This window comes from Rissa tridactyla, chromosome 1 (genome assembly GCF_028500815.1).
Source record: "Rissa tridactyla isolate bRisTri1 chromosome 1, bRisTri1.patW.cur.20221130, whole genome shotgun sequence".
Classification (NCBI taxonomy): Eukaryota; Metazoa; Chordata; class Aves; order Charadriiformes; family Laridae; genus Rissa; species Rissa tridactyla.
This window is the reverse complement of record NC_071466.1, coordinates 125,847,810-125,868,186: the sequence shown is the minus strand read 5'-3', so window position 1 is coordinate 125,868,186 and position 20,377 is coordinate 125,847,810. Positions and strand designations below refer to the sequence as shown.

Sequence of the window (20,377 nt, the reverse complement as noted above, 5' to 3'; positions counted from 1 at the left end):
CTATCCTACATGCAATTAACATCAGTCTAGTACAGTTCATACTACACCTTTAAGAAAGCTGCCTAATGTTCCATCAAACCAATGAATGTACTGCTTCCATGATTACCTTAAAAGTTGATTTGTGCATTTGCACTAGTGCTGAAACTTCGTTAGCATTATAGTCTGTTCTAGAGGACACCTTTAGTAAGCCACTTCCTACCGCACATTCAATGGTTTTCTGGTTCCTTGAATAGAAATTTAAAGTCAACAGTGTAAAATACAGTCTGTAAAGCAGACACACAATGCCATCTGTACTGCAATTCCCTCATTAGTTTTACAGTTTGTATTATCTTCCATGTTATATTCCTTCTTACAGAAGCACTTAGACATCACAGCAGTCTGAGCAATAAAACCCCAAATTATAAATAGTAACAACTTCTCCTTATCAGGCAATAAGCGTCCAGGATCCCAAATATGGTGAAGTAACTCGTAAACTGGAGAAATAATGAGTTGTAGGAAAAAAAATATTCCAACTCCTATCACAAACTGTTTTTCCAGAGGGTGTCTGCCTCTACCTGTACATGAAATTCACATCATTAGCATGTAATGGGAAGAACTCCTCAGCCACACGCTGCTCAGCTCAGTCCTTTGATTCTTGGGTATGATGCCTGACCTCAAATCATTCTTTACTCCCTGGTTTGCCAAGTTTATGGTTCCTCCTAAAGGCATTACACTTCAAGGGAAGAAAAATCCTATGCTAAATCTATAGGAAACGCCACTGCCACAACCCTAACCCAAGTTTGTTTTACCTCCTGCTGCTCCTTTCTATTCCACTGCACATATCTGCATCTTTCTGTCATCTCTTGTACTCCACTGTCCTCTCTCTGAGGGTATTTGCACAGCCCAACACAGCACTGTAAAGCCCTGAATCGGGCATCAGTTTGTAGCACGTCTACACAAATGCAACACACAAGCATGACATGCAACACTAGCACGCTTACATTTCCAGTGTCTGGGTAAAGGCATGCAAAACTAGGGGAGGTATTTCTGCACATCTTTGCACTGCACTATGGAATCGGGCTCTCTAAAGAAGAAATAATCTTTCTGCTGTTTGTATAAAGCACCTTGTTTAGCATCAAGGCTCAGAAGTGAAGCCCCTAAGCGCTGCACAAATAAAAACAATAATCAGTAGAAACAGAGCCCTCTTGTATATTCCTAAACAAACACAAGCACACTTAGATGGCTGCTGAGAGAAATGTTTTCCCTTTTCCTATGATAAAATAACATGCCAGTGTGGTTCTCGACAATAGAACGGGGACAGAGGAGTCGCAACACAACACAAACCCGCAGAAGGCCATGCATGGGGGACAGAGCCCAGCCCAACCTACAAGAACTCCAACCTAAAACAGAGACAAGAAAATGCCGCCTTTTAATAGCTCATTCCTATTTCTTTACCACAATGCAGCCATACCCAAACGCAGCAAGGCCACAGCTGATGTTAAACCTAGCCAAAAGTTTTCTTATAGGTAAAGTTTCTTCAAAGGGAGATAGTTTACTAAGTCAGAAACATTTTATCCTGTGAGTTGGTGAAACATCAAAAGCATAAAAGCACCATTGTTCCAAAGGAAAGCAAAACATTTTCATGCACATACATACTTCTTCCTCCAGCTTCCCTAACCATTGCTTCATCAAGAATGTCCCTTTTCCTACCTCTTTCTACTAAAAAGGCCACTTTGGAGAATAATAGTGCATTTTTCAGATGGAGCATCTTGTTTTTCTTCTTTGTTTGTTTGCTAAAAAAACAAATTTAAAAAAAAAAAAAAAAGAAAAACCCAAACCAAAAAACCAACCCAAAATGACAATAAAAAAAATCCACTTGGAAGAAGCATTCTTGTGGGGGGGGAGGGAAGTAAAAGTACCTCACGCACACAGACGAAAGACTGTTGGTTGTTTCACTCTGCTGGAATGCTTCACAAAATCACTTACATCCTCATATGGAATAAAATGTCACAACAGTTCTCGGCACTTCACCTATATTTTACAAATACCTCAGTTAAGAGGTCATGTAAATTTTGCTCTCAGTTCTTCAGTGTGCTTTGATCTTTCTGGAGTATTTTTAAGGCAATTTTCAGATTATAGAGAAAATGGGTTCCATTTAAAGGACGTGGATTATCATACTGGAGAGTAAAGAGGAAAGGAAGAAAATAAGGTTATGTATCATGGATGATGTTTTCAGAATTTCCTACGTGAGTTACAAATTTAATCCCATGAAATTTCAATGGGATTGAGGAGCCCAATATGACCTAGATGCTGTCCCCATACTGATTACCTGGAACCCCCCCAACACATGAGCTACAGACTTCCAACCAGGGCTGCACTTTATTCAAAGAAAATATTAGCCACAGACAATCCCTCTCACAACATGTGTAAAGCATAAGGGGACGTAACATTATCTGTGTCACTGGGTGTTACAGGCAGACATCACAAATGCATGTCATGGTTTGTCTTATCTGTTTACTCGGGGGTTTTAGAGCGTGGTTCAACTCCTGCTCAAGGCCACGAAACGGGAAACAAACTTTTTTTGGAAGTCAAGGCATTGGGAGACTTCTAAGGGCCTATTCTTTCAATAGCTACAATCATCTGAAATTAATAAGTCAAATATTAAAAAGAAATTGTCTGTCCAGCTTTCAACATTTGTGGAGATGTCTGCTTTTTTTCCACCAGCAACTGAGCAGCCGATAAATGAGAGCTTCAGGAAGCTTGTAATGTTACCACGTAAGACATTATCACCCCAAACCTTTAACAGCAGCTTAAGCACACTGTAAACTGACTGCAGTATGCTACAATCGGACAAGAGAGTCACTATGCATCATTTGGGTAGGAACAACATAACGATTTTACACCATTTGTAACCAACTTCTTGCTGCTTGTGTTATGCAATTAATGCCATTCACATTTTTACAAAGAAAAAAAAAAAAAAAAGGCAAAACCCCTAAGGCTTCACTGCTTTTCCTAAACGTGACTACCCCTTTGCTCTGTTGTTACAAAGGCATTCTGATTAGCGTGGATGACCGATGTAGGATTTACAAATTAATAAATCCCAAAAGCTGCTTTAAAGCTAACTTTCACAGATTTTTTTAATTCAACATCCATATTAGAAGAGGGAATTAGTGTCACTGTTATACAGATTACTGTACATTAGTACAAAGATTTACAGAATTTTGAGTCAGTACTATTGAAGCAGAGCACTGCGCTGTATGGGAAACTCTGTTACTGCACTTATAATACCTTCAGAAATGCAACAAATCAGAAAAAAAATCTCAGATCTAATCCATCATGTTCATATATTTAAAATAATGCATGCAATGCTTTACAATTATTTGCTCTTCCATAAACATGGTAGTATTTTGACATTTAAGCAAAAAGTCTGCTCTGATTTATTTGCAGATTAAGTTGTATTTTTGTGCTAAATGCTCAGCTACTCTGCCCCACAAACCAAATCATGACATTTGTTCATATATGGTTATTCTCTGATGCATGGAAAGAAAAAAAAAAACCCAAACCAAGAAGTTACTCAGTTAAAAGCTCTCTCCATCTGCCTGGAGTTTTATTAATAACTCATCACCATGGTATCACAGCATCTTAAGGAAAATAAAACAGTCAGATAGTTGCTAGGCTCTCCAACCTCTAAGGATAAAAGGGAATACTTCTTGAGGAAGAGTGGGAGAAACTGTTTTGGTTTTGTTTCCTTATCACCCTTGAGGGCGAGGCTAAGTCAAGAGATGGGCCTCATATTGTGTTCTGAAAGCTGCAAGTATTGTGGCCATCACTCAAATCCGTCATCCATGACCCAATTCTCGGCACTAGCACTTACATAAAAAAGCAGAAATCCAAGCTGTGAAGGGACAAAACCTAAGCAAAAGGGAATCGGAGGAAGGAATGCATTGCTTTCTTCAGCACTCTCATTTAACCCTCAACAGGACTCTTCAACCACATCACTGCTGCCTCCATTCACATTCACCTAAAATGAGACGTTTGCTGAGATGCACTGAACCCTGCCCTGCAGAAGGGCCTCCAGCATCAGCAGATGGCACAGACCTGCCCTCACTGAGCCCCACAGTGCCCTGCTGCAGACGCTTCTGACAGCAACGGTGGGAACCAGGGAACAGTTCAATGACCGTTTCCCTACCCAGAAGAGTCTCAGCTGTTTCTCACAAGTATTTTCACAATTACTGAGTCTGAGCAGTGCAACCCTCTACCTGTAGCACTCTCCCTCATCAACGCTGGGAGAGAGAATGTCCCCATGCCTTTGCCAGGCTTGGGGTCTAGAAAGAACTGCCTGCACACACTTGTAAACGTTATCTGCTTCAGTAAGTGAAGTGAGCTCAAAATATGCTATAACATCTTCAGAATTCTAATGCAGAGAAGCATCAAGTTTAAATGCAGTAAAACACATATGGCAGACAGGGTTTGCTTGCAGTTCCCATCCACTTTCAGAAACTATGTACTGTAAGGTTGCTCATATCCCACTGTTGCTGCACTATTATTCCAGGAAAGAATGGGTAGCAAAGGGAAATGCATAAAAACAACATATAGACTTGGAGGGTACAAGAGCATGCTTCCTACTTACAAATAATTACAGTATTGACTAAATTAATTTTAAGCCAAAGAGCGATACAGTCAGAAGTCACCTTTAGTCGGCATGCTATTCTGCTGCGGTTTCTCATGAGCAGCAAAAGCTTTACAGAACCATGATGTCTAGTGCCCGGGAGAGACATCCAGACACGCAAACTGCCCAGTCTACCATCTGTGAGAGGTACAGTGAGTGGTTACACCATTCCCTTCCCTTCCCCCTGTTAAGATGAGAAAGCAAACAGGGTTACAAAAAAAAAAAAACAAACAAAACCAAAAAAAACCCAACACAGGATGTGGCAGATTCATCTCCCTAAAATCCCAGCACTCATTACTTTCTTAACATGTAAGGTTAACACAGCACAAAGACCATGCAGCTCAAGGGAGAAAGAGATGTGCCTTCCCCACTGAAGGGCTGGCGTGACACAAAATGTCACAAGCAGCAGGCCTGCCCCATTCCCCCAGAGACACTGCCATAGCTCAACAGACTTCCCTTTCAGAAGGGCCTTCACTCCCGCGTGCTGTTTATTCAGTATTTAAGAAGGAAGGAAACTGCCCTTTATCACGTCTTTTTCATGCTCGTGTTACCGCATACTAAAGCAGAAGTCTGTCACCTCCATCAACTACAAAATGCTGTATTTTGGTCTCTCGGGTGGCCTCACAGTTAGATTTCTTACTGTTACAAGAGAAGTTTAAGTACAGGAAGAGACTGTTCCCCTTGTCCTTCAGTTGCTTGGCTAATTAGCGCAAGCCACCACAAGCCAGAAAAATCTTTTTTCTGTTTGCTAGACAGTGGTAGCTCTGAGAAGGCAAGGATTCCTGCAACGTGAAGCTGTGGACTATTTAGGGTCCTCCTTTTAGGGTGAAAAAAGAAGCAGAGGTCAAGGTAAAAATCTCTGGAAACAAACAAACAAGCAATCACCCTGATTTACCCCTGCCTGTCAGGCCGGGTGCATTTTGTCTCTCTCTGTACCCAGAACATATACAACTAATTCTGTTTTCTAGAACTGCAATTGTTGATTGATGAGTCATCTTTCCTGTAAATTTATTTTTTTAAGTGATTTTGGCATTGTTCCTTGAAATTCCTCTCTGGCTATGTAATGGAAATTTTGACCTCACACTCTGGTTTCTTTAACATCACAGACACCGAGATTATGAATTTAGGAAGACCAAACAGTTGAATAGAGGATGCAACGAAGAAATCTATAGCTTAAAAAGAAAGCAAGCTGTACGAAATAAACTCTCAAGTAAATATTTAGCTGTATGGCCATTAGGGTATGTTCCTAATAATACAGCAACTCATTTATCATAATTAAGACTTCATGGAGGGAAGGGGCTGCTTCCTTCTTTCCCCTCCCAAAATTGGTCATGTGGCCAAAGCTGTTGGCAAGTGAAACTTGGCACATATTAAAACTCAGTTTTTTCCTTTTAATTAGTAGCTCCCCATATCACCGTTTCAAAAACATACCGCAATTAGTAGTCAGAAAAAAAAAAAAGTAGGAAAATGTAAACCGGAAGAGAATAGAAAGAAACCAAAAGCACCAAACAAGTAACCTGTGAGGTAGAATTATTGCATAGGGTAGCATAACACTTTTCAGATTGTAACCAGCAATATGAAGGACTTTTCAGCTCCCTATCCTTCCTCCACTTGGGGGCAATGTGCAAAGTACATGGTAGCCTGAATTTCTCAGATATACTAAGTTCAAAACACATGACGAAGAGCTTGGAATCTTGCACTGCTTCAGTCCCACAAGAAAAGTTGGATGGATGGTTATAGCAAGAATCAAATCACCGTTCACATTTGCGAACTACTCCAATTTACCTAAATTGTCACTTAATAAATAGAAGAGAAACTCCTCAATTCCCTCAGTCTGTATTCAACTGGCAGGAAAACCCTGCAGTGCTCAGAAATAGGTGCCCCTAGCACCTGCTGGAGCCTCTAACCAGTAACTGAAATCAGCCAATTACAATCATCATAGAATTGCCCAGGTTAGAAGGGACCTTTCAGATCATCTGGTCCAACCATTAACCTAACTCTGACAAAAACCATCACTAAACCATATCTCTAAGTGCTATGTCTACCCATCTTTTAAATACCTCCAGGGATGGTGACTCCACCATGGTAAGCTAAATCTGAGAAGTGGCACATTCACGACTCACGAAGGTTAAGCCTCTTTAAAATTAATTGACATTCATGTCTATCTTCCAAACATTAAGTGGGATAGCCAAGGGACATGACAACGTGACTTCAAATTATGCATTCTTGAAAAAACTCTAGATGAGATTTCTCAAATGAGAACATCACTATGATCGCTGGTAATTCTTCATGGCCATGCCGGAGGGCATTTCACTGTCTCCCGTCCATGTTTAGCTTGCACCACCAACCAGCTTTCATTCAGGCCAACCAAAGGAGACAGGAGTATTTGGAAATGAGCTCCACTGCTGCTCTAACCACAGGGCAGCACCCAGTATCTTCACAGGCTTCCTTAGACACTGACCAACTTAAATGGCCAATTTAAACCATGAAGAACGCAGCAAGTTTGGAATTTTGAAGAGAGTTGCTGTGCTTCCCCATCAACATAGCACTCTGAATGGAAACTGTGCGCCCAACAGTAAAGTAGCTCTGACCATGTAGGCTGGGACGCGTGACTGTGCTGCTGGCACCCCAGGCAGCCTTGCCGCTGCTCTGAAACTCGTAGGAATGTCTGTCCTCGTTCTGCTGTGATGATAGAATGAGTTAATGCGGCTTGTACATGTGTGATGACTGACTGATAAGGTTTCCAAAAATACTTGTGATAAGATGCTACTGAAAAAAAAAATATAATTAAATAATCAATGTGTAATTACATTCCCAGCTCTTGTCATAACCTTAATGAAGCTGAGTTCCCCCCCCCCCCCCCCAAAAAAAAAGACAGCATTTTGGTGGGGGGCGGAGGGGAAGGAAGACAGTCAATTAATTTGTTTTTTACTTTTCTAGTCTCAGCAATCAAGCTAACAGCTGGCAAAACCCATTCTTATGTGGGGAAAAAAAAATAAATCTTCAAATTTCCATGTAGAGAAGGTCTATGAAAAAAAAACAAACCAAAAAACGGCTCAAACTCTCTGAGAACAGGTAACAGCCAAGCTGAAACTGCTTCTACATACATTAATGGCTCAGAGATGGCTCTAGGTTAGTAAAATAACATCTGTGACCTAATGTGAAAGACAGAGGATTTTAATACAAGGTAGTACAGGCTCCCTTACATAGCATCATTAGTGGATGCAGGAGACAAATGGCCAAAAGCTTTCTTATTACACTGACTGATGCAATTTTAAGTAAAGCATTTCCAAACTCTCGAAAGCATTCTCCTCAGCTTCATAGGCAAGCTTTCATTGATTCGAACGTAAATCATATACTGGGGGATGGGGGTGCCCATTCTAGTGAAGAACATATAAACATAATAAACAAAGTTGGGCAGAATATGGGGAAAAAACATTTAGCATCCATGTAGTTACTTGAGCTGCTAGGGAAGCTTCCATCAGCTGTTCCCAGATGTTACCCCAGCTGCCTTCCAAACCACTATCATGTCTGCTCTCCTCCTTACTGAATACTAGTGTTATTAACTGCAACCATACATAGTTTACTTACGGGAGAAACCTCAATATATCATCTGTAAGCCTGTCAAGCGCCACATCTGTCCTTAGAAACTGAAAAGCTCAATAAATGTAACATGCTAAACTCGGTAACGGGTTATGCAAATGGAACAGGAAATAAATACTCTCCTCAATCTCCTCTTAGGGGATAATTCAGCAAATATCAGAACAGCCTCGTTTTTACACGCTAGGAGTATTTTCCAATTGATTGTGTGAGGTAACATTTATAATACTTCCACCAACCTCAGAAATAGTGTTGCATGTCTAGGGGAATACCCTATCAACACAATCAATAAAATATCTGAGGTCTGTATTTACATACAGAAGGAGAAAAGTACCTGGGCCAGAAGATCCTGACACTAAAAATGAGAAGGGTTTGGGCACAGGGAAGAGGACAGATGGAAATGCGTTCCTCTTCCCAGTGTTATGATTATATGTAAGTGTACCTGATTTAACTTGTGTAACAATCTGTGAAAAGATTACAGCTGAAACTATTGGAAACCAACACCAGAAACATGTCAGAAAGCACTCTAATTTCTGTAAAATAAATTTATGTTGACTTAATTTTCATCCTCATCAACCCTCCTTTGCATCAAGGCCACTAACAATAGACGTTCATGGACTGGTGGGAGAGGAAGGGACACCCCTCTCCCGGGAAGGAAAGGGGGACACACAGCCTGAGATCCTCAGTGGGACCCAGCCCAAAGAGACAAGTAGTTGGGCCAAACAATGGCCTGACACTGACACAAGGGTTTGGGCAACACAGGGAAGAACATGTTCCTACTAATATACTCCTAGCATTATCAAGAAAGAAAAATAAGTAGGGAAAGGGCGAGTTGTCAAACTGTCTCCTAACCTCAAAGGTTACACATCAGCAATATATAGTACCTGCGTATGATCTAAAAAAAGCCCCAAAGGAAATATCTTTGTAAGACTGTTAGCGTAGCCCAGTTCATTTATTATTCTTGATGATCATTATTTTTAAAATGTATAAGGAACTAATAATTAATTATTCCAAACTCTCTCAAGTTATTCTCTATACTTTTTTACTTTCAGCCTAAAGAATTTTTCTAGTCATTGTCTAGGTATGTTGCACTACACTATTCTATATAATGCAGAGAAAAATACAATCAAGACACCAAAAAACGTACAGGTCCATGTTACCACTGTGCTCCAGCTGATACACTGGGTGACCCTGAGCAAATCACTTAGCCACATTCCCACCAAAAACGGAGAAGGCTCCAGATCTGAAAAATGATTGCCAGACCAAGAAATGTTTACAGAGCAGCTTGCAATCATCAAACGGAGGGCTCTGCAAATGGAAAGTATTACAGCATATGCTGTGTTCTAGCCATGAGTTTTAAAAAAAAGAAAAGAACGCAAAAAAGAACCTTTGCAATCATGACTGGGCACATATGTTCCAAACAGAAATGAAACTCCTGTTTCTTCGGTATTTTTTCATTACTTATAATTGATAAAGACTAGGTCTAGAAACAAGAAAAATAAATCAGAAGTTCATACACACAGGATCATACGAAAGCTGTTGAAATACTTCACAAAATACAGGTACCATAAGGTTCTTGCAAAGAGACAGTATCTACTACTGGATTTAATTGCTATAGCTAAAAGCCCAATTTACAGGTACCAAAGCCCTTCTTCATGTTTCAGTCACTTTTGTCAAGTAAGGGACGAAAGGAAAAGAAACACTTTTCATAAAGGGGTGAGATGCAGAAGGGAAAAACAACCTGTGTCAGGTCAGGATGCAACGAAGAACACACAAACCCTTTATTTGACCGATGGAATGAGAAGCCCTTGCCTTTGATTTGCACATGAGGAGTCAAGATATGTTGGTGTTTGTTTGCAGGAAAAGAGGGTGTCACCATCTGAAAGGAGCCCAGCAAATATTTTTTTCTCCTCCTGCTCGGGCTGGTTGATAAAATTTGGATGAAGGTGCAAAGAAACCAAAAGCCACTCTGTTTCCCAGCAAAATGCTCGTTCCACCCAAATGACTGCTCCCCATGGAGAAGGCAGCAGCAGAGACTGCATTAGCTTCTTCAGCAACTTATCGGTTCCGAGTGCAAAGACACAGCAGTAGGAACAACAAGAACTTTAACGCAGATGGAGGCTCAAGCTGTAAGCATATGACAATTTATTGATAAAAGCAAATCCTGTTTTATAGTATACACTGGCCAGTGTTACTGACAGTAATTAATTATGGCTATGAATAACGCTAACAAAGACAAGCATGTGGTGGAAAAAAATGACAATATGATTGGTCACTGTGCAGGAAATAAGAAGCAAAGATACAAGTCACAATTTTGTCTTTAACATCTACACAAAGTAGGGGTACTCAGGTTTTTCCAAGAGTCTACTAAAGGAACCACCTGAGATTACTTATATTATTACAGGATCACTTCTCCTTTTCACTCCCATGCTTTAAACCAAGCAAACAAGCCAATAAAAACTAAGAAAATGGGATTAGGAAGTGTAAAGGAAGGGTATAGACACTTTGTTATCCTTGTTTATGCTCCTCACCTGCCTCCACATGAAAGACTCACAGAAAACAAAGGAAGAAATGCGTTCATTGATTACAAAGGCGCTGCATAAAACTAACTCAACACGCATTGTTTCCAAATGCGTAGCATAAGCAAAGCAAACACCTACTATATTTCCCATAATTATCGTTTCCTTTAACAAAAAAAAAAAGAATTAAAAAAAATAATCTATACTCTTCATTCAAATCTAAATAGACAGAGAACGGAAATATGCATTTTCCCTCCACATGTCAAATTCATGATTAGTCTAAGCAATTAAAAGCATCAGAGTGCCTAACACCCATCGGTTTCTCCAAGCATTCATCCATACTGCACGTCTGGCAGTGGTTTCAAAGAAAATCTGGATGAAATAACATGATTCAGATGTGAAAAGACTGACAATAAACAGCATTTTAGTACTGCTCAGTCATAAAACAGCAAGCTTTAGTACTGCATGTCCACATTAGGAAAAATGAAACTGTTTCTTCCGAGAACAACATGCTGGGTGTTTGACCCATGTGCCCTGCAATGAAAACCAGGGGAAATTTGTTTTTCTGATTTCCCTTGTTCCATCAACATTTAAGAGCAGCCATACATAATAAAGTATAACTACTAAAAAAATCTTTTAAAAATCTTATACATTTTTCCAATTAATTACCCACTTTTGTCATTTTTAATAGAGCCATTTTATGATGCTCTTCTTAAAGAACAATGCTCACAGAAGAACTTCAAACAAAGCCATTGAAGGCTTTTCTCAAAGATCACTAAGTGGATTGGATGGCCCCTGATCAATGCAAAAGCCATTCACTGCAAGCATGTCATGATGCCAACATATGGCATCCCATGGCAAGGCCTACCCATGGCAAGGAGGCAGCTACAGAGCTCTGGGAAGAAAACATGAAGCACAGTGACTTCTGCATTTTATAAGGGACTTCCTTATCTCCCTTCAAATCCCTAAGGAAGGGGTCTTTTGGTAGTTTCCAAAACCACTAATTCTTCTATAAAATGGATAGAAGGACAAACACAGCAATGGGACCCACCATTACTCCACTTCTGGAGTTTTCTAGGCTGTGGTGGACAATTATTTTATCATGCTGTAAATAAACTTCTAAAATGCAAGTATATAACACACCACACTGCTAACAGATGGCGATTATAAAATGTGTATGAGGGAGGCTTGGGTGTGCTTAGTCATACTGTTCTACAAGAAAAGACAGATTACTATGAATATGTTGCCACAATGATGCATAATTTCCAAAACTCAAAGTAGGAAATAGACTTCAGAATAGAATTTGAGCAGAATTGCTGAAAACAGCAAGATGCGGCAAAAAAAGAGAAAAATAAAGTGTGACTGTACGCTTGCCTCATTCCTGTAATCTTTCTGTGCCTAACTGCTACGGCTGGAGACGAGATACAGAGCTAGATGGACACTGGTCCAACACAATACATCTGCTCCTCAGTGCTCAGGAGAAGCCAGATAGAAAAAAGCGATAGCCTTTCTTAGACAGTTCAATCATGTTAATGATGGTGTGATCTTTTTATTACCTAATTATTTAATGGAAGCCCTTTTATTGTTAATGGATGTGGTTTACGCAAATCTTATCCACTACAGATACAGATTTATAAATTACTCTAAATTACAGTGCTGTAATTGGACAGTGTTGACATGAAACTCGAGTAGTTTAGGAATTTCCAGAGGCACGATGCCTAGAGCCAAAGTTTAATTTCATCTCTGAAGCAGATTCCCCTCTGCACCTTTAGGCTACTCATCTCCATTTCCTCCTCTCTAAACTTGCCTCCCAGGATGGTGCGAGAGCTTTAATTAATGAAGCTGAATCATCCTAGCATTGCCTCCTGAATTCTAGATATAACCAATAATGAGCTAAAGTTTCACTCGGTCAAAACTGCAGCTGCATTTGAGGAAAAGCACGCTTTCCACTATGCTAGGCAGAATTGGTCTTGCAAAACACCAAAACCAAAGCCATGCTATTTTTAACGTCTGCCAACAAGTGCAGTAGTCTGCCTTTAAGAGTGCGGCCACTTACGCTGTTAAGCTTTCATACAGCCTGCACTCTGACCTCTGGCTTCACAGCTTCTCTGCTAACCACGCTCGAGTTAGCAAACTAAAATACTGCAGTCAGGTGATAAGCTATGCGTACCTGCCTTCTCAAACCCCAGACACAGAGCAGACGCTATCGCTGGTTGTGAGCATGCACCCTCTGCCAGGAGTCACCTCTCCTCAGAGGACGTCTCCTCTTTCCTACCCACCACCACAAGGCAAGCTGAGCCGCTTGCATGATCACTCCCTAATCGTTTCCACCCAAGAGAGGTTAGCACAGATGAGCTCCTTCAGCTTTTTTGGTTGAGCCTGCTCATTCTACCTAAAATGGGCCAGAGAACAATCACATCTGAGAAAGTGCGAATGAGGGGGTAGAGGAATATCGCAAGAGGTGCGTGGTAAGTTCTTGTACGCAACCACCATACCATTATTCAATGCCAAGGGACTTGTTCAAATTACACAGCTGCCAGATGTGTTCCTCCCTGTGCCTTCGTGTCATTCACATGACTTCACATTCATGAGACTGACTCCCTGTGCACTAGATTTGATCACCTCCATCTCTCTGTTCAAGTACTTTTGTATGCTGTGATCCCAGTTGGTTTTTGGCATCAGTATCAAGAAAATAATTTCAGGCACGTGTTACTGAAGAGACTGTTTTTTTATGTGACACTAAACAGCTTTACACTGTAGAGCAAAAGGAAAAGGAAGCTACTGGAAGTACTGTAACTGGAAAGTGCCATTACTTTCCATCGGGTGACCTCCTGGCAATTCCAGAGGTATCACAGCAGGCATGTTCCTGTCCCACCTCGCTGTGTAGTTTCTCACTACAGTCATCATCACCATCTTATCTTGTCTGGCCATTAGGATCACCTCATCATACACTGCAGGCTAAAGATCCTCACTAAGTCATTTCAAACCTGTAACTTCAGAGTTGTGAGGCAGCTTGTGGGTGAATGTCCAAGCTGTAATGACAAGATGTAGCGATGGAGAAGCTGTTATGCCTCTCAGAGGCAAGCTGTTCCTCTAAGTTCCAAGACCAGTTTTAGCAAGTAAATGTCAGGAAAAGAACTGCCACCAAAAAAAAAAAAAAAAAAAAAAAAATAGTTAAACCTACCTCAGTCATTTATTACACAGAAAAGAATTAAACTGCTGTCAGTCATAAGTTCCTTAAGGTCTGACTGTTTGTGTTTCAGTGCCAAGTATATTGCCAGATCCATTAAAGAAAGTGAGGACAAAACCACTGCACGTGTGTGCATGTGTGCAGACACACTCACAGTGGATGATAGTCACTCGACTCTCATGGCAAGGTCCATTTCAACTATCTGCTAATTACCATTCTGGAAAGAGATTATATTCAGATTTTGTGATTAAAAAAAAAATATATATATATATTTGTTGCTAATGCAAGACAAAACACGAGCTTCTCATCGTGGAATCTACCACTTTAATTTCATCAAAACAAGACAGGTGGTCTGCTCGTCACCAAAAGCTGGCTGTTCTCAGAGATTTCAGACACTGTGAAAAGCTTCCCAGAGAGTTGCAATCAACAAGAGATGGAAACTCGATGAATGTTAAACTTCATTACATTTCTATTGATATTATGTTACAATAAGACATTCCAGGCCCCCTGCTACTGACTGCAAACCGGAGACCTGAACACTCAAAGGATTAAGCTTTTCATCTTGTTCTAAACAGTTAAATTTGTTTTCAGTTGGCCACTTTGTCAGGTCAAAACAAGCAAGTTAATATGTACTTTTTTAAAGTGAACTCAGACATGAAATCTTTCCACTATACATACCATTTGTTAGCAAACTTGCACATACTTTCCATACATTTATGTTTACTGGCACCGGAGCAGAGAGAATGAACTCCTTTCCCCTTTCCCCCCCAAGCAGCATTCTCTCCAACCTTCATTAGCTAAACTGAAACTAGTTATAGGACGACTAAAAGCAGTTACACATCTAAACCCAATACATTAGTCAACAACTGATTATATTAAAAATGTGATACTCATTTGAGAATACCCTTATAAAAAACCCTAAGAAATCCCATGACTTTTTATGAGTCTTTTAAGCTGTAATCTAGTTTATGTACACAATTTATAGCATAGAAACTGAGTCAGCTGCTATGTAATCAAGGCTCCTCATGAGAAGTATAGCTTTGCAATGACTCAACGTGCATTGTTGTCAACCTACGCGAGTCTGAAACACTGCAATCATTACCACGGGCAGCTCACCGTGTCTTCCCTTTAAAATCCACAGGAAGACATTTTCACCTTCCCATCCCACTCTGTCCCATCCACTCTGAAAACTCTCCTCGTTGCTCTGTTAGAAAATGGAGTCTGGCTTTCTCTGCCACAGCTACTGCCTCCCAAGCACAACTCCCACCTTTTGACATCTACTGGTAACCAAGTGCCACACCTCCATGCCTTTATTCGTGTTCCCTCCCCAGTTTGCTGTCAGGCTCCATCCTAGCCTAAATTAGTCTTGACACCTCCACAGAAAGACTCCTTGTGCCCTGAAATGCCTGGTCTTTTCTTAACATGCTAGAAGAGGTTGGCAGGAGAGACTGTACTCTGACCTAACTTTGAGTCCTCCCTTCCTCCACACCCTGCTGTGCATTGTCCCTTTGCCCGCAAGTCCAGATCAAGGATGCTGGCAGGAAGGGATGCTGCTCACTTCTGCAGAAGTGAGACCTCCTCTGTATGGAAATGCAGAAACCCTCCTGTGAAAAGCCTTCCCTTTGCATTTGGAACAGACCTGGGTTTAACTAAAGGCCAATTTTCCTATTCAAATGGAAAACGAGCAGAAAATGCAACACACATGAGTAAAAACTCATGTGCGTGAGAGTTCCTGTTCCTAGTAAATAATTATTACCTGCAGTAACAGGCAGTGCAGATCCTGCCTCTCTCTCCCTTCCCTCTTACCCTGCTTTTTTTTCTTTTTCCCTTTTTTCTTTTCCTTCAATTAGAGCATCAAAAGAAACCCAAGACCTTATAGAGACATAAATGAAGCATTCCTGCTCTGGAACAGCATCAGCATCTGGACACCTGGCAAAACATAGTTCAATACCTACTGTACCTATTTCTCAACCCCACTGACAGCAAACATGAATATTCTTGCCTTTCTTCTTATTTACCAACAACATTTAAAGCCAAGAGTGTTCAGAAGTCCGTTTCAATGGGTTTTGTTCTGGTTACATTACAGCAAATTGCTTTGATCTGGGGGAGGGAGGAGGAGGGGAGCAGAGAACATCTTAAGTTCACAAAGCCAAAAGCCAAGATGCACAAAACTGAAACATTCCAAAGTTAAAAATAATCGTCTTTAAACTGCAAGAGCAGAGCTGTAATTTTGAGCAGTACAGCATGACATCATGGTTTATATGGGGCCAGCTCAATAAATCAAACCGTGCCTAATTAGAGATCCTACTGCAAATCTACATTATTTGGACAAATAATTAAAACAGGACAGTCTGTAACACAAGCCAGATATGTTTACTAAAATATGTTCTTTTCAAACTTTTAGGTTCACTACTGCTTACAAAGCCTTCACATTTAGTAAATTATAGACCCCTAAGCTTTTATTTTAGGCTGACTTCACTTTCAAGGAATTCTTCAATTAACTTTACGTTGCTTTAAGCTCTTCATCCAACGAGAAAACAATCTGTGGTTTCTTACTTCTTCCAGTGCCAATGGCTGCCCTCCACGTTTGACTTGCAGACTTACTGTCTTTTTAGAGCCAGGGTCTGTTTGTCTAAAACCAGCCTAGTTGTCATAGCATTTTGACAAGTCCTCTGTAAAAGAAGAACAAAACTTTGTGGTGGGTAAACTGCTAAGAATAATGAAGGTTCTTCTCACAACCCTCAAAAGACGAGTGCCAAATTTAAGGAACACTCAGCAGTAAACCCAGAGCTGAAACCCCTGACTACCTGAATTGCCCTTCTTTCCTACCTACCCCAATTTTTAATTTTCCAATTTCTACTTCTCTCTTCCCTGTTGTTTTTCTAAAATGCATGCTTTTTCTCAAATCTAAAAGCTATGACATGCTTAAACATTTACAGCCTAAAAAAACCCAGTGCTATCAAACATTACTATCCGTAGATCGACAGGACGCCTCTGGAATTGTTGGAAATGCTGTGGAGACTTTGACTATCAGTTAACTGGGTAGATAATGTTAAATTAAGAGCCAAAGAGTTTAATAAAAAGCATGAGCTGAACAAAAGGAACAGGATTCATTCCTAAACTGCAAGTTTTTCCTCCTAGAGCTTGAGAGATTTGTATGTAATTTTTTAATCTCAGATTAAAAAAGAAAGGAATAGGCAGCTTGCTTTCCTTTTCCCTTCTGACATTTGATTTGCTAAATGGACCAACATAGGGAGGATTAGAACTATAAAGGCAATGACTGAGGAGCAAAATGTTTGACACTGTCAACAAAAAAGGACTATAGAAAAATGAGAGATTTATCTATTAGTGTAGTATTATGTTTTACAAATAAGTTTGTATAGAATGATAACCAAGCACAAAGTGAAAGCGTCATTCACTTCTTAATACTTAGATTTTAAATTAAATAATCCAAAGGGTTTTTAAGGAATCAAAGCACATTAAATATTACATGCACTGCATAACAATCTTTATAAAGACATGGCAAATGCACCTCCCACAACCATAACCACCACGATCAGAGTATCCTTAAATGGGAAAGCATTTTTCAGAACTCCATTTGAGTTCTTTGTTACAATAAACATGCAAACTTGTAAATTAAGAATTTTTATTTTTCATTTAAGACTGTCGTTGTGGACAGAAACATTATGACTGAACTCTGTTAAGTGCAAGCATTTGGAGCCATAGCCCTTGCAATTCCCTTAGATTCTCAGTATGCAGCAACAGATTTATCAGGGGGAAAAAAACAAACCTGTAACTATTTGGACATACTTCTGAAAGCAACAGTGAAAATTAAGAAAGCAGCCTTCCCAAAGAAGTATCTATTTTTGCAATGTGTGCTTTTAAAACACAATGCTTACGGAATGACATACTTCAGTTCTCTTGTGTAAACTTGTACAGATTGTTTGCTATTGATCTTTTGAGTCATATTTTGGCAGTAAACTGCTATCCTTGTAGAAAATGTAAGTAGTACGGACCAACTGATGTAATCTACATCTATATTTAACTCATTTTTACTTTTTTTTTTTTTTAATTAAAGAGGAAAGCTCAGGAAAGGATACGAAAATCAAAGACTGGTGAAACAAAAAAAACCCAACTCAGAATATTTATAGTTAAATTTATACTTCAAAATAAATAATCTGCACTCCATACTTCAATTTTTCCCCCACCCCAGATTATGAGCCTGGTGACAATGAAAACCTTCAGAAAAGATAGATTGTTCGTTTTTAGGAACATGGCTCTTTTAGGTCACAGGACAGAACTCAGCTGAAAGAAAGTAGTGTTTCTACCTGTAGTCAAAATGTAGGACCATACGCTACTTTCTTAACTGAATGACATAAAGTGACTTTATAAAACCAGGGCAAAAACTGATCTCAAGGAAGTGAAATCTATGTTTTTTTCACAGAGGATTCTTCTTTCCTCCCTGCCCCCAAGCTAATGTCTATTCGGGGCCGGGGCCGGGGGGGAAGACAATTGCACTGTAGCGAGGCCATCCATATGTCTCAGGCTTGTGCTGTGTGTGCAGTACATGTACATGCACTGCACACTGATGCAACATTCCCTCTCTACTTCTGTTGTGGCCCAGAGCAGGTGCCACAATGTTCGGATTTCTGGTCCTCTGTGGAGAATGTAACGCTGCATGGCAGTTTGGACAGAGGCAGGAAGAGCCTACGGAGGAGGGTAGCTGACAGAGGGAAAAAAATGCAATGCTCTTGCCTGGTAATTAAAGCTTTGCTTAGCCTCAAACTCTCAAATGTGGTAAGTCTTTAAGCAAGAAAAGAGACTGACAGAAAAGGACAACAGTGAGAGAAAGAGCGCATGAGCTAGAGTGTGCGCAGGAGATGGAACTCATGTGCTTCCCCCATCAGCTGAGAACCGCCACCTATGAGCTCGAATCACTGCAAAGTCTGGTTACCCTAAAAATAAGAACATGGCAAGGCCAGTATGTAGAGAACAACTGGAGGAATCCTACCTTTTAAATCCTAGGTCAGTGTTTTCTCACCTCTCTGAAGCAGGGACTCACTGATGCCAGCTTTTTCATACCTTTTCCTTACTCCTCATGCCACCAGTGTCGCTGCCTCTCTACCCTCCCCTCCTTGTCACACTGCTTCCCACCTCTTCCTCATTGCCACCTGGGAAACAGTTGTGTGGGGAGCAGTGAAGATAAGGATGAACACCATGCACCCACTTCTAGGCAACTACAAGCTTTCTCTCGTGGAATGAACCATCTCGAACTCCAGAGTTCATTTGAAAACATCACTAATTGCCTTTCAGATGGAATGGCAAGGAAGAAGCACATTTAAGATCTGAGAAAATTAAAATTCACACAACTTGCATTAACTCTATTGGAGGCTGAAACCCACGTAAAATCTGTCTGAATAATAAGCAAGAGATTTTTGCCTTACATTACACAAAGGATCAGACTGAATGGCTACAGAGGGTCCTTCTGACTAAGTTGTGTCAATACAGAAGCCAGAGGATTTTAAAGATCAGGATTATTTCCCAGTATGAATTACGCTATTTTTTGGTTTAGTTTTGGTCTTCTAAAAACAGACAAAACCCAAAGGAATATTATGTACACAGCAGCCCAGAGCCTGCCTTTAGATACTGTCCAAATGACATACTACTTTGACCAAGGAGATAGCAATACCTCTGTTTCCATTAACTCTCTATTAAGACTCACAGGATCCAAATTGTTGATTTCCAGCATTACCTCATGCCCGGGCCTACTCACTGATTAATTAAAACTGCATACGTATAGGAAAAAGAACAAAAAAGCAGAATTGCAATACTATGAACCAAGAGTGTCCCCGATAAAAGAAATGGACTGCTGTTCTCAGCTCCTCTCCATAGGTTGATTGTGAATTGTAGCCAGACAAGATCTCCTTTTTCAAGCTTCCAGCAACTGGCAAACATGTCTAATGCACAGGAAGTCATATTTATAGTTGCGTTGCTCTCCACAATATACCAATTCTCTTATAATCAGAAGTTGTGTCCAGGCCTGCTAAATGAAAGATCTATTTCCTTGGGATTGCAGCCTTTTAACAGGAAGCTTCCAAAACTACAGTTAGTAATGGCTGTGGAGGGGAAAACAGGACAGTACAGCCTCCACATCATTATTAGGCAGCAAAGACATATCAGACTTTGGTTTTACATTAAAAAACCAAACAGCTCTGCAGTCCTGGTATTGCAACTCTGTTGAATCATCATTTATTTTACAAAGTGTGTTTAACTTACCTACTTTATGCTATCTAGCTTTAAACTCTTCTTGGGTATAGATAAATAAAGAACTTACTACTACATAAGCTTCTGTATATACTCAGGCAAGGCCTTTAAGCATGCAGATATTCCAGAGGAAATCTGAAGCAGCACACTCTGCTT

General features: G+C 40.3%; 2 protein-coding genes across 5 annotated transcripts in view; one reads left to right on the top strand and one right to left on the bottom strand.

Annotated features, from left to right (window-relative positions):
- CMSS1 (cms1 ribosomal small subunit homolog) overlaps positions 1 to 20,377 on the bottom strand; it is a 242,431-nt gene that overhangs the window by 97,856 nt on the left and 124,198 nt on the right. The gene's annotated exons all lie outside the window — the stretch shown is intronic.
- Positions 1 to 20,377, top strand: part of FILIP1L (filamin A interacting protein 1 like) — a 209,744-nt gene that overhangs the window by 67,124 nt on the left and 122,243 nt on the right. The gene's annotated exons all lie outside the window — the stretch shown is intronic.